This window comes from Cryptomeria japonica, unplaced genomic scaffold (genome assembly GCF_030272615.1).
Source record: "Cryptomeria japonica unplaced genomic scaffold, Sugi_1.0 HiC_scaffold_18, whole genome shotgun sequence".
Lineage (NCBI taxonomy): Eukaryota > Viridiplantae > Streptophyta > Pinopsida > Cupressales > Cupressaceae > Cryptomeria > Cryptomeria japonica.
The window spans coordinates 353,570-369,186 of NW_026728840.1; the positions used below are offsets into that span (position 1 = coordinate 353,570).

General features: G+C 32.7%; 1 long non-coding RNA gene across 2 annotated transcripts; it reads left to right on the forward strand.

The window, feature by feature from the left end:
* Positions 1-5,237: 5,237 nt before the first annotated feature.
* LOC131029114 (uncharacterized) lies at positions 5,238-9,089 on the forward strand. Of its 2 annotated transcripts, none has more exons than XR_009102684.2 (3): positions 5,238-5,304; positions 5,789-5,867; positions 8,600-9,089. It is a non-coding gene; the product is annotated as an uncharacterized LOC131029114 (long non-coding RNA). The 2 variants fall into 2 exon arrangements; XR_009102685.2 differs by having other exon boundaries at positions 5,243-5,304; positions 5,665-5,867.
* The last annotated feature ends 6,528 nt before the right edge of the window (positions 9,090-15,617 follow it).

The window sequence follows — 15,617 nt, forward strand, 5'->3', positions numbered from 1 at the left end:
GAAAATATCATACTCCTTCCTTGCTTCTCTCTTTTCAAGACATCCTTGAGTCACTTGGGAGATATGATAAGCAAAAATAAAAAACAACCATAGATAAACATGCATGTCATCCTATGTATTTTTGTTGGATAAAACATCTTGCAAATGCTTCGTTGTTTAGTTTTGATCAGTTCATGTTTCTTTGTTTTACCATTGATTGTCGTGATCTTGTTTTCGTCTTGATGTGTTTGTTGTGATCGATTGTTTGTTTGAAACCCATAGGTGATCTGGCCCCAGCGAGCTTAGGATTTTGCTCCCACTGTAGATACTACTTACGATATGGAATATGTTCATTGACCACCAAGCCATGGTGAGATATGATACGGATAACTATTCAGATAATCAAGGATAGCGACTACGCTAAGTATGTCCAAGATTCATAAGCATTAGTGAAATTGTGAATTTCTGGTGATGGCTCAGATGGGTGGATATGATATGTACAAATAGATGGAGGAACCACTCTATCACAAATAGCGAGCCTGTTTCTAGGTTTTCACCACTTGCTTTTATTGCACTTTTTGATTTTTTATGATTTTTTGAAAGATAAAACATGTACTGCCATCAATTGATAAATATAAGGCTAACTAGGACAAAATCCAGTAGTCATACTGATCTATGCCATTGTTTGATTACTCAATGATTGATAGGAATGTCTGGTTTCGAGTGTACCTTTCCATGTATAAGACATGTTGATGTTGATAGATGGATTGATTAACAAGACATGTGATCAGTTTGATTGTAGACTTTGGAGAGTTTGTCTATTGTTGATCTGATTTGATGGATGGTACATGCGTTCATGCTTTGATTTTCAATTTTTTATTTTTATTTTTTTGATTTTTAGTTTTTTTGGACATTTTGCGATTTTGTAGAATTTTTTGGACTTTTGAGAGATGTATTTGTTTGCCCCAATGTCTAGCAAGACAAAGAATATTATGAATGGATGAATGAACTGTTGAGGTGAAGATGAATGGGTGAAAGATGGAGGTAGCTTATTATGGAACATGAAGGGACATGTCAAGAGCTTTTTGAAATCATGTTTTGTCCTTAGTTTTGATCAAGATCAAGGATGGAAAAGGGGATATGGATGGAGATAGGATATGGATAGGAGAAACAAGATCATAGATAGTGATAGATGATGGAAGAAATGAATAGTTAGGATAGATGGTATGGATTAGCGTGAACCAAGATCGTAGATAGCACTGGATGAATTTAGATAGGGTAATGGATATTGGAGGAAGGATAATGGGAGATGTGGTATGAAGAATAGAGTGGATGAAACTTTGACCCCAAGTATAGAGGTCTCCATTTGCAAAGATGTGATATGTAAGATTGTCACAATATTTAATACCACCTGAATAAGTGTTCCCGAACTTTTTCAAAGATAGAGATCCAAACCACACTTAGAACCTCCGAAAAATTCAATCGAACATGTCTAGCGACTAGGATGCATATTCAAAAGGGAAGAAGAATCCCAAACTGGATCAAGGTATTTAGTCTTTGATTATCCATGTGTGTGCAAGTGGGTTTATTCTGACTTATATGATCATTGTACTCTTCAGAATCCAACGTGGCTATCTACATGAGTTACCCTGACTTCAAAAGTATCCTAGATAGAGCCTCACTGTGAGCGAGCATCCATAGCCCCTACGAGGTTATCGTTGTAATATCACAAATATTGCTCCATTGCCAGCCAGACGTCCATAGCCCTGATGGAGTTACTCGCAGTCTCTTAATATACATGTAGGATTAATCAAAATAACAGAAAATGTATGCTTGCCAAAACATATTCTGTTATACAATGGCTTTAGGCTTTCTAGTTTCAAGTTTCTTAATATCCCTGCAGGGTTAATAATTTAATTGTCATCTTACATAGTGATGACAATTTAATTATTAATCCTACAGGTATATTAAGTTAATAAATAATAACTCAATAATCTCTATAAATTTATTAAATGAAAATCTCTATAATTGTCATAAATAATAAGTTAATAAAATCTCTATATTAAATTAATAAATAATAACTTAATAATCTCTATAAATTTATTAAATGAAAATCTCTATAATTGTCAATATTACCCCTGTTATGACAATTACAGAGATTTTCATTTAATAAATTAAACCAACTATCATTATATTATTTAAATATATATATATATTTTATATTAATAAACAATTAATTTATCAAATGTCTATTGAACATATTTAATAGATATATGTTCAACAGAGATTTAAAAAATTAAATGTTTATCAATCTAGCCACTAGCACAATCAATATGCAACAAAACCTAGCCGCTAGCAATGTTCCACACAGGAAATCTGAAATAGTTTAATGCACAATCAAAAGCTTGGGAAAATCGCATGTTGAAAATCCAAAAATTGCTGGAAATTGCATTGTCGAAAACCCAAAAATCACTGGAAATCGCATTGCCAAAAATCTAGAAATCACACCAAACACATGCTGAAATCCCAACAAACACCTGCCTACAAATCGTGTCGGGAAGAAACCTTACAAATTGCGTGGTTAAAATTGCATCGTGTCGGAGAAAAACAATGAAAAAAGTAACCCGTGCATTAAAAACAAGTCATGCCATGTCTTTTGCTCGATTTTTTTAGGGTTATTATTTTTGGGTTAGTTTGGAGACGTGAGTGAAGCATCTCCATTTGCGGGAGAGGTGAGCAGAGATGTCTCTACTACAGGATATGTGACCCAGGCTTCGAGACGCGTCTTAGGGGTTTGGAGACGTGTCTCCTTGCAACCTTGGCGCATATGATCCTTGTCTCTGCACAGTGGGTTTAGGTAGGTGGTGTGCACAAGTCAAAGTCTTAAGGTTGAGCGCTTCATGTAGGTATCCTTGCACAAACCAAGGCTCTTACCCTACCCCCCTTGGGCGCATTTGAGGTGGAGACTTGCAAGTAGGGAGTTGGTTTGAGGGGTTGGATTGCATAACTTTGATCTCATTCTTAGCCAATTTGATACCCAATTAACCCACTTATTCCTCATCTCTCTAGAGTGCAAATGAACCTAAGCCTTGCACAAGTAGGTTTGAAGGAGTGGCTTGCATAATTTTATGCATGGAAAGGGGCTGATCCTTTAGCAAAATTTTGCACCTCCTTTCTAATCCTACACCTAAGGCACATGCTTGAAGTTGTTTTGCACAAAACACATGTGGCTGATAGAGTGTGTTTTTGGTATATGCTTGCACCAAATAGCATGGGCGGGATTGATGCTTTGAGGTTTGCCATGCATAGCCTTATACATGCTCAAGGGGGGCTGGATTTTACTTAGTCAATTTCATCCTCCTCAATCCTTCCTCTAGAGCGCATATGAGGGATTGGCTTGCACAAGTTAGATTAAAGCATGGAGATGCATGTAATCCATCCATCTTGAGTGGAATTAAGGTCCTTTGGTTGGGCTAGACACTCAAGAGTTTGATCATGAGGTTGGGGTAGACACTAATACACAAATTACCCCCCCCCCCCCCCCCGCCTTCCCACCTCGCATAAACTTATACATGTGAGGAGGGGGTTGAATTTTACTCAGAGAAATTTTGACGTTTTTCCTACCTAGGTCCTCCACAATATGATCTTGTAACTTGTGACCTTAGGAGATGTGCTTGCAGTTCCCAACGGGACTACAAGAAAGCTTACTACTCCTCATTCACATACCCATCCTAATGACATCCCACACTCTAGCAACATCGACAACTTTGACATCTTTTGACAACACTTAGCGACAACCCTCAATCCCAAACAAAACATACCTCCTCTCACCAGCAAAAGCTAACAATTGCGAGACTACCGCCAAGCTTGAAGACAACCAAACTATGACATCTAAGCTAAGAAAAAAGTGGGGGTCCCCATTTGCAATGGGGCGACATGTGAAAATGTCACGACAATTGGTTTGTGGCATCTTCATCATCCAAGGACTTGGCAACATTTGAACAAATTTCAAAGGTATATTCACAGATTTGCATTCCACTTCCTACTAATTCCTATCTAGAATGGGAAGTATTCTTGCATTTGTACTTGGTTTATCTTCTTCTCAAGGGGAGAAATGTTTGTAGGCATTGGACCATGTTTTGTCTTCGAGCACTCACCATTTCTATAGAACATTATTCATTATGGGGGCTATGTAGTCTCCTTCTTTCCTTCCTATTGGGGGATACTTGATTGTATATACATGATGCATGTAGTCCTTGTGAGGTATTAGTAAGTAAGTCCTCAATGCATCATCTTGCTGTGTCTTTTCTCTCTTTTGGAGAGGAGTTTTCTCCCACAGGGTTTTCTCCTTTTCTCCGTTTGTGAGAGATTCCATTTCATTGCATTGCATTTGCATTTGTACATGGGTACCTAACATGGCCTAGTAGTTGGGACATATATTGCATAATAATCTTCTTCCTAAGTTGAACTTAAGGGGGGATGGGGGGGTGTTGGAGTAAATGTGGTTTAATCATTTACATATGCTTAAGTTTCACTTAGGTAGCTGACATAATACTATATTAGATATTAGTTGGATTTAGGTGCATATTATTTAATAATAGCATAGCGCATTTTATATTTGTAACTGGTATTTGCAAGTCAGTTAGACTTTACCTCATCATACCTATGCTATTTACAGGGTGTTTTTACATTTCATTGCATCTCAATTCATTATCACTCATTGGTAAAATAGCCTTGTTGCTTCTCTTATTGTGAAGGTTTTATTTGCAGATTGTTGTTCTTGGGTTGGGTGGTTTCACCAACATTGAAATCTACACAATTTTCGCTAGAAACTTTTTGTCTGAAGCACCCATCACTTCCCATGTCAATAGAAGGTGATTCTTGTCTTCAAATTATGTCCTAGCCAGTGGAATATAATGCATGCAACTTTTATATTGCCTGTATGTGGGTATACCAGTCTCCATTGGCAACAATCAATGATGTTACCTTTGAATGGACTTTGGGCTTAAGTCCCCTTGACACATGGTTGAGTCCAGATGTAAGCATCATATAAAATGAATAGCTATTGATGAGCTACACTGCATTCTACAGAAAATGAAAATAGCATGGTCAATATGCTCTTGCACACATATTTGATCTTAGATTGCATGTATTTCTTCTCCTCAAAAGTGGATATGGTTAGATATTAGTTGAACTACTATTTAAGAACATTCAATTTTCGAATCCTTTGCTCCATTTTCTCTTATCTATGTCTCAAATCTTACAGATTGTCCAAAAATATTATAGAATGATGGCATCACAGTTCCAACACAGGATGCTAATAAGGTATTCATCATTTCTCCCTTGAATATTGGAATTTTTTTAAACCAAAAGATTGTATAGGATGCACATAAATAATTAGACCTGGTTCGGTGAGTTGGCAGTTTTGTTTAAGAACATAAATAATTGATTTTGTTTTTCCTTCCTCCAACGAAGAAAGGAAAGCTTCTATATGCTTTGAATGCAGTCATATGATATAAACATCAAGCAGTAGACTTCCTCATAACTATACCACCATTAAATATTGGAAGGCATGAGCTTTGTTTTAGAAGGTTTTATAAGCATTTTTAATTTTGTCCTTCAAAATTTATTTGAAAAACAGATCGCATTTAAGTTATTGCTTTGCCTAACGTTGAGGTTGCAAAGTGTTCTGGAGTTGGAAATGCAGATTAATCAAGGAAGAAGGAATTTACTTGTGTATTTATATGAGCTGTTGATGCCTTCATTTGCTTTCATAATACCTTAAGTCCAAATACTACAATCTTTTCAGAGTACATATCCATGAGTTTCAAAGACAACGGGCAAGGAAATTATACTTTTGCATGGAGAAAAAGTGGAGTGTATATAAGGTATCAGAAATTCCTTTATTTGAATGAGATTATTTCTGGTGTCAAATAATTTTGAAGATAAGAATTTAGAAATCAGAACACACGTTCTCAAATAATTAGATTGGAAGAATGCTATTGACAAAACTTTTGTTTTCTAGTTCTTTGATTCTGCAAAATGTTAGATAAAGTATTTGGATATGAGTATGAGGTATTAGATTAGGAGGTTCAATTCCAAAAATAATTTTTCTTTGAAGCTTTCTATTCATTTCTTTATCTGATAAGACTAGTAATTGCATAAAAGAACGTAAATAACATTGTATATTAGATAGAGTAATAGAAGCATATCCTTATTCATGTGAAATTCTTACATAGAAGCATATCAGGGTGATCAGTCAAGGAATAAATTACTCTTTTGACTATGCAAAGACCATTTAAAGAACCATACTGAGCAGAACACAACCGTTGACAATTAATAACAACTGTCTCCTAATAACTAACCAAGATGGCAAGTAACTAATGGATAAACATTAAAATGAAACTTTCCAAAGTCATTTTAGGCAAACCACACATTCTCCTAATATTTTTACTAGAAAAGTAGTCATATATCATATTTGAAAAAAATCCAATCTATTTGAATATGAGAACTGATTGTTAGATAAAGGAAGATAAAATTATATCAATGTCCACAAATAACTAAAGAAGGTTAATGAGACTGAATAGAACAGCCATTAATAATGGCATGTGGGAGTCAGAAAGGAACTCCATCCCTGAAAGAGATAAAGGCTACAAACTCCAAGATAAGAGTACAGAAAAAGATCTAAGCAGCTAGGGTGGAGAAAATCAAAATAAGTAAATTTTTAAAATGTTAGTATACATATTGTCATGTACTCCAAACATTACATAACCACAAGAAAGAAGGATCTATTGGTAGTGAAGTAAATGCAGTTGATAGAGACTAGGAAAGGGAGCAGGGGATATTTTTAATCTATATCAGATGAATTACTGTCATCCCCATCCATCATCGTAAAAGAGCCAATACAAAATTTGCTAATGCACATGAAGATTATTTTCACTAAGTTGACCTAGACGAGTGACCTTATGGGGCACAATGAACATCTCCTAGATAATCTACTAATATTCATGGCACATAGTCATCCAGGTTTAGAGATGAAGAAGGAAATACATTCCTAATTGGATCAGCTGGATTCTGGATGAGGATTTGTAGCAAGCCCCTAGGTCAATGAATGAATCCATCACATATTTTATGAGATGAGGGAAGAAACCTAGCAACTGCTCTCAGAGGGAGGAACAATCTCACCAATTTATCACCATCTACATATGTAAATAGTTAACACCACTGACCAATGGAGTAGATTGGAGGAATGAGCTAATGCATTTTGAAGTTGTTGGAGTCCCTTACAAAGTGTGACATAATAAGGTTGCTACATCGAAATGGTAAACGGCCATGCACATCTATTTATAAATATTCTTGAATCTGCATACAAGCAACAATCTCTCCCTCAGATCTATAAATATTTGAACCGCTAGCTGCCCACGTGGAAAGTTGAGGCCATTCTCTTAATAACATTGAATGTAATCAGGAGAAATGATGACGGACCAGTGATTGAAGCCCCAAGTATGTGTAAGATGGTTGTTATTTCTGCAAGTTCGCACTTGTAAGAGGGTTGGAAATCATAGAGAGAACTTTTGGGGGTATTGAAGATCATAACCTCAATCTTGCCTGGAACTCTCTTCTGAAGCCTGTCTACTCTTATAATTCAATCTTTCTGTGCTGTAGCTGCCCAAAAAGCTTCATGTCCAACACTATGCAATAAATGTTGGCAAATGTGTGCTTGATCCTGATTGTCCCGCAGTTATTTAAGAATGTTACATCACGGACTGGAAATTGTGGTGAATAATGCAAGATCAATTTTTTTTCTCTTAGATATTTGTCTTAAATGTATTTCTGAAAAACTGTACCAACTCCATGTTTCATATTTTATATAGAACTTCAAATATCAAGCCCACTCTTTCTAAGCTCAGGCTAATTTCCACATAAAAGGGCACCCGTACAAGCATGTTAACATATGAAAACATGCATGTTACCATGCGGCATCCTATCATCCACTTGCTGAAGGAACAGACAGAGCATTAGACGGAAGGATGAGGGAAACGGTGACGGAGTTTTAAACGGATGGGACAGATGTTTTGGCTTTCAAAAATCCAACTCCCGCCCAGTTTCAAAAATATTTATTTTAAATTTTCCTGCTGCTTCTGCCATGTAGAAGTTTCATTTAACATGCCCAGCGCACGATTCCGGTGGTGTTGACTGAAGAAGCCGAGGCCCATGCCATTGTATTGGGGAAAGCTTGCTATAGTGGGCGCCACTGGAGGCGGCACTATGTGGGGTTTGTGGTAAGATCACATTGCTGTATTCGAAGTTGCAAAAAATAGTGTTAAAATCGTTTCTATTTTTATTTTTAAACCCTAGCTGTTTGTATTGCAAGGGTGGATTTTGTGGCCGAGGATATGAGGGAAAAGAAAATAACTTTGGTTGGGGCCGCAGACCCTGTGTTTATAATATCAAAGCTCAGAAAATTTGCTTACAAAGAGTTACTGAACGTGAGGCCTGTTGAGGAATAGAAAAAAACTTATACTGTAATATCTAGAAACCTATATACAATGCCATCATGAAATATTGAAATTTAAAATAATTTTTGTGTTATTTAAATGAGCTTAGTTGTTATTTACAGGAGCTACGCAGAAATGGAAAAGTGCTCTGAGATTTTCGTATGCCCACCTCTGGCTCATTGGGGTTAGCAGAAGGTTTTTGACTATAATTACAACACTTTCAACAACTATAATTACCAGGGACTACGTTTTTGACTTCACACCCAGAAAGAGCACAAGTTTTCTTTCTTCCTTTCATTATAACAATGATGGTGAAATTTATTTCCAGGCACAAAACATACGACATACCAGAAGTAAGATTATTTGTGAAAAACTACATTGATGCTGTTGGCTGAAAAAGCCGAGGCCCATGCCATTGTATTGGTGAAGGTTTGCTATTTGTGGGTGCCAATGGAGGCGGCACCATGTGGGGTTTGTGGTAAGATCACATTGTTGTGTTTTATAAGAATATATGTGTTTATTCATATGAAGCTAATTGATAATCTCTGTTCGCATCTGCAGAATGTAAGTATATGTGATTATTTATGTGAAGCTGATTGATAATCTCACTAGTTGAAGATGGAGAATATATGTGTTTTTTTTTTTTAAATTGCATTATTACATCTCTGCATTCTTTTATTTTTTTATTCTTTTGGGAAGAGCTCCTTTTCAGCTCCCACCATTCTTCCTGTATGAATCTCTCTTCTTTTTTATTTTTCATCTTTTTTTGAAATATTTTTCTCTGATTCTTTATAATTTGTTGTTGTGAAGCCAAGTGATGATCAAAGCAATTTGCTCATTTTGGGAGATTAATCATCTTCAGCATTACAAAAGTTAAGGGCTTTGTTATATGAAAGAGGTGTAATTTTTGAACTTAAATTCGAGTTTTGATACATCTTATGAAATTGATAACTACACTACAAGCTTTTCTGGTTTTTAAAATTCGTTGCAACTTTTTATACGTCTTCAAGAATTTAGCTCCATTAATATTTAAATACTTTGTTCCTTTTAAGTGTAAGTTCGATAGTTTTATTTTCTTTAAATTTCTCATTATGGTATATTAATACGATTATTTTAATTAAAAGAAAGGTTAAACTGTTTTTAAATATTAATGTTTTATTAAAACAAGGTTTAAAGATATTTATTTCATAAAAAAGTATATAATAATAAATTTTTTTTTTAATAGTTAAATGATCATAAATGTTATGAATGTAAATATTATTTCAAATAAAGTGTTGCAAAGTGTATATGAAGTTTGTCTTTGGATAGTGTTGCCTATGTAGAAAAGTTAAAAATAGTTAATGACTTAATATTAGATTTTGAGAAATAATAAAATAAAAAAATATTTTGAATTAAAAAAAGGGAGGAAAGAATCTAAATATTCAATTTGGAAAGATCAAACAAAATCATTATGTTATTAAATTTTGAATATTAAAATATTTAATGTTTATAAATTAAATGCACAAACATTTCAAAAATAATATATAATTGTAATTTTCAATTTAGAAAAATCAAAAAGAATTTTAAAGTTTCTAAATATTAAACATAATATTATTATGTTTCTAATGAAATAAATATCTTTAAACCTTGTTTTAATAAAATATTAATATTTAAAAATAGTTTAACCTTTCCTTTAATTTTTTTTTTTTTGATCGGTAAAAGGTCGAAGCTAGAGAAATTTTATTAATTTTAAAAATGATAATTACAACTCCATTCAGTGCGGGCATTGGTAGGAAAGAATGGATGGAAGAAAACCTCCGGTCTAGCCCAGATCCATTGATGGATCTTAAATCAAATCTAATGCTACAATTGGCAAATAACAGAATACAAGATACATGAATCCCTGGATAATTCACTTCCAAGTTAATCTATTTGAAATATTTCTTAATAAACCATCCTAGATTTCGTATGTGTTGTAATTCAATCCTTCCCTGTTAATGATGTCCTTGTTAGTGATGACCAAAAACAATTGAATTACCAACATTGACCCTATAAAATCCCAAATCTAATGCTACAATTGGCAAATAACAGAATACAAGATACATGAATCCCTGGATAATTCACTTCCAAGTTAATCTATTTGAAATATTTCTTAATAAACCATCCTAGATTTCGTATGTGTTGTAATTCAATCCTTCCCTGTTAATGATGTCCTTGTTAGTGATGACCAAAAACAATTGAATTACCAACACTGACCCTATAAAATCCCGTCTTAGGATTCTAGTTCCAGTTAGATAGGTTAAAGAGGGGGTCCAAAATGCTATCCTTTATCCTAAATTCTCTCTCTTATCTTGCAAGCTTTGACACATCCCCATCCCACAGTTCTACAAACGAACCTTTTCACACTTTACAACCCAAACCAATGTTAGTATGTCAAAAACATTACATATCCAAAATAAAACTGTCAACTTGTTGAATCTTGTCTTTATTTAACTATTATTGTCAACTTCCCTCAAAGGTTATTGAACCCTTAAACCTTCAAACTTGCCCTACAATAGACCACTTCATGAATTGTTAGCCAATAAATAAACCCAAATCCAGGTTGCCAAGTCTATACCATTACAAGTGCTACAACTACAGAGCTTTAGTATTGAAAAGTATTGAAGTTAAAACTTCAAATCCAAAACACTGCCTGCATCCATATTATAATATCAAAATAACATAGCATTGCTTTGGGAGATAGGGAATCTTTCGCCAAAAGGATCTAAAAGTCACCTCACTCCTTACAGATAATCCGATGTATATGATAATCAAAGACAAAATCCTTTCAGAAAGTCTTAATCAAAATATTCCTCCCAGAAAGTCCGCTTATTAGAGACAGTAGAGAGAGTTAAAAAAAAAAAAATGTTCATCCCTTGAATATCAGAGACAAGCAAAGCTGAAAGCATAAAGAAAAGAAAGAAGGGAGATATCCAAAATTCCATAAGAGAGTTAACAAAGAGCATCCTATCCATACTTCACAGATCTCTTTCAGAAAATGAAACTATAAGTTGTTAGCCTCCCCAATTCATTCAAAATCTAAATCTTCATAAGAAAATAACATCTATGCTTTTGAATATATATATATATATATATATATATATATATATATATATAAAAGATGAGAGGAGTGATTCATCACACATAGACAAGAACTAAAAATACTTTAGGAAGCTGAGATTTCTTTTAATTAAAATAATCGTATTAATATACTTTTCCCTATTCAAATCCATAATGAGAAATTTAAAGAAAATTAAACTATTGAACTTACACTTATATACAAAACTATATAAATATTTTAAAATTAATATATAATTTTTAATATATAAAATATTAAGAGTAATTCTAAATTTATATTAGAAATGTGAATTTTCTATTTATATTTCATTTATCCCTTAATTATATTTGGATTATTTTATTCTAAATTATTAAAGTTCAAAATTTATTTGTATACAAATTTAAAAAATTAGTTCCATTAAAATAATTTTATATAATTTTTCAATTAAAAATCTTAAAGTTTAAAAGATTAAAAGAATGGTAATGTATAATATAATTTTTTATATATATTTAAATCATCCTCAAACTATTTTTTTTTTAAATTTTAAATTAAAATTTTCAAATTATTTAATAATTTTTACAATTAACAAAATAAATAATTTTACTTCACATTTTCTCTTTGAAAGTGTTTTTTTTTGTTTTACTAATTGTTTTTCAAACAAAAATTACTCAATTTTAATAGATATTGATTAATATTTTAAATTTTATAAAATATAAATTAATTTAATTATTTGAATTTTGAGTTTATTGTACCATGAGAAAATAATTGATATGTTTTAATTACTATCTATTTATTAAATTTTGAAACAAAATTTAATCCTAATCGTAAATCAAAACCAAATTGAGCACTAACCTTGAATCAAATTGCATTCACTAACATTAAAGCTAATTGAACATTAAATTAAAAAAAAACCTAATCTTAAACTATATTGAACTTTGAGACTAACCAAATTCAATGTTAAGTAAAAACCTAATTGAACCCTAACCCTATACGTAGCTAATATTTTAATCTTAGTCATATCACTAACACTAAACCAAATTGAATCTTCACCCTAACCCTTAACCAATTTGAACCCTACTCATTTACCTAATAAATAAAACAAATTTATAGTAAAAGTAAACCATAGGTCTTTTTGATTAATAACATCATATAACATGTATCATCAAAATGAGGTACCAAATTATAAGAAACATGTTTGAATATAGAACATCATCATAACCATGCAACAAAAATAAGGAACTCTAAAATAATAAAGAATAACAATAAGATGTGAAGGGAAAAAAGACATGTAAGATAACTATATAAAGATGTATTTATGATATTTTTTGTATCTCATATTTATTATAGCATCAAATAGATGAACATAATCATCACAACCAAAGATTTTGGAGCAACAATAATAAATGCATTGTGATTTGCAAGGTCCACTTAACATCCATTATGATTTGTGCACTTGTAATAAATTATTAATCATACTAAGCTTGAAATCTATTACTTGAAGAGGGAGATTGTGATAATCACCCATTCATTTCAAATAATACAAGGTTCTGAATAGAAACTATGCATTATTAAGCATGGTGGAAAACACACCATTTTATGTAGACAATGTGGAAAACACATGTTTTGTCAAACAACGATCGAAAACACACGATGTTGTTATGAAGCATAAGATGAGTAAAGGAGGGTGTATATCTATGATTTCAACAAAAATAGTAAAGTAAATTATTGTCTACTCTCTAGAGAAAGCAAGTTGTGAATTATTAAGCACAATATAAAACACATCAGTTTATGCAAATAGTTTGCAAAACACAAAGCAATTGAAAATAGACAGTGGAAAACACGTGATGTTTTGCCAAATTTTTAGAAATACATAAGGTTGTAACAAAACGCAAGATGAATAAATGGGTGGAAATTTATGATGAATTGATAAGGCCAAGATCAATAGGTTCATGAAAGATAATTCGTAGGCAAGTCAATGAAGAGAAAGAGAGAGAGATATGAAGATATTAAATTAAAATATAGAGAAATATTCTATTGGATGGTTGCAACATTAGAAGAGAATGTAGAAGATTTATCCTCTTATAGCATATTTGAGGTCTCTATTGAAGTATATAAGTTAATTGAGCAGGTAGAATTTCCATCATCCCCGTCTTCTAAAAGAACTACTTCCAATCCTTCTAGTAGGTCACCACCAAAGACAAGTCTACTTCTACAACCTCAATCATCTTAAAGACTCAAAAGGATGAATAGACCAAAGATGCTACAAAGAAAGTGTTAGAATAGTTCTAGAAGAATAACTTAAGAGAGGATAGGTTATATTATAGACACATAAGTCTCCTCCCAACGAGACAAAATCACAACATGATACCACTTTCATATAGTGAATGAATGGAAAGAGTGAAAAATGGACCAATAGATAACTCAGTCCAGTCACAATCCTATAACAATAGATAACTCAGTTGTCCTATCACAAACCTATAACAATATAAAATGAGGAATACACTTTTGTTGGAGCGTGCATACCTTTGTTACTTGGAGAGGAAGGTTGTGATATCAAGCTAGTCATTTGAGATACGTTTTACAAGGAAGTGTATTACACATTTTGTTGTACACAAAAGTGTATTACCCATTATGTTTTACACAAAAGTGTATTACACAGTAGTTTACACAAAAGTATATTACACATTGTGTTTTACAATATACACAAGCTTAGTTCATGGTTGGTAAGATGTGTCTCCTGTCTCAAATGAACGAACTTCCTCTTTATGTAACAACCCTACATCAACATAAAATAATCCCAACATGCAATGATAAATAAAGAGAAATCTCAAAAGAATCCCAAAATTCTCTTAGCCGTTAAGGCAAAACACAACTGAATTGTTGGATATCACTACTATTTTTTTTTTCTCATTTGATGTTATCTCAAATGAATTTCTAGATATCACAACCTTCATCTTAAGTAATAGAGACATTTTGAATATCACAACTAAGTGTGTGCAGGTTAAAAACAACAATGTGTATTTTAACCTACAAATTTATATTTATAATATCATAATCCTAAAACAACATAAAATAAGGAATACACTTTGTTGGGGTGCACATAGCTCTATTACCCAAAGAGGAAGGTTGTGATATCAAACTAATCATTTGAGACATATTTTGCACATTGTGTTTTAGACAAAGGTGTATTCTACATTGTGTTTGACACCAAAGTGTATTCCACGTTGTTTTTAATCCTTAGTCTATTAATCCTTTTGAGCCTCTAAGATGATTGTAGTTATAGAATTAGGTATCTTTCGTATAGGAAGGAGTTCTTTTAGAAGAAGAGGAAGGTTGTCATTAATTCCTACGTACAAACTTAGCGAGTTGGTAGCCTTAAGATTCAAACTCCACTGTTGATCCAAGAGTGGACGGCTAGGATCAAATCTTTGACCTCCTTGATCAATGACATGGTGCCCTACAATTCTACGTTCGCCACCTTTGATTTTCTTTATTTTCCCAAAGTTTTGTCTTGAATAATTTTTTCACCATCCTTCTGTGTGTTTTGAAATACATCGTGTTTTTGAAATGCTTCATGTTTTGCAACAACATTTAACAACATAAATGAGGAATATCCTCTTGTTGGAGTACACATACCTTTGTTACCTAAAAGGAAATTTTGTGATATCCAACCATTCTTTTAAGAAAACATGAAATGAGTGTAAAAACACAAATTACAAACCATGAACTAAGCTTTTTGTAGGTTGGCAAAGTGTAATGCAGTTGTAGGTTGAAATACACATTATGTTTTACAACTTATTGAAGCCTAGTTCATGTTTGATAGGATGTTTTCTTTTTATCATTTAATGTTATCTCAAATGAAATGTTGGATATCACAACCTTAATCTTAAGCAATAGAGACATGTTGGATATCACAACTAAGTGTGAGGTTAAAAAACACAATGTGTATTTTAAGCTACAAAAATCTATATTTATTATGGAACTCTATCACAATCCTAAAAAACCATAAAATAAGGAGTACACTTTTGTTGGTGTGTACATACCTCTATTGCTTGAAGAGGAAG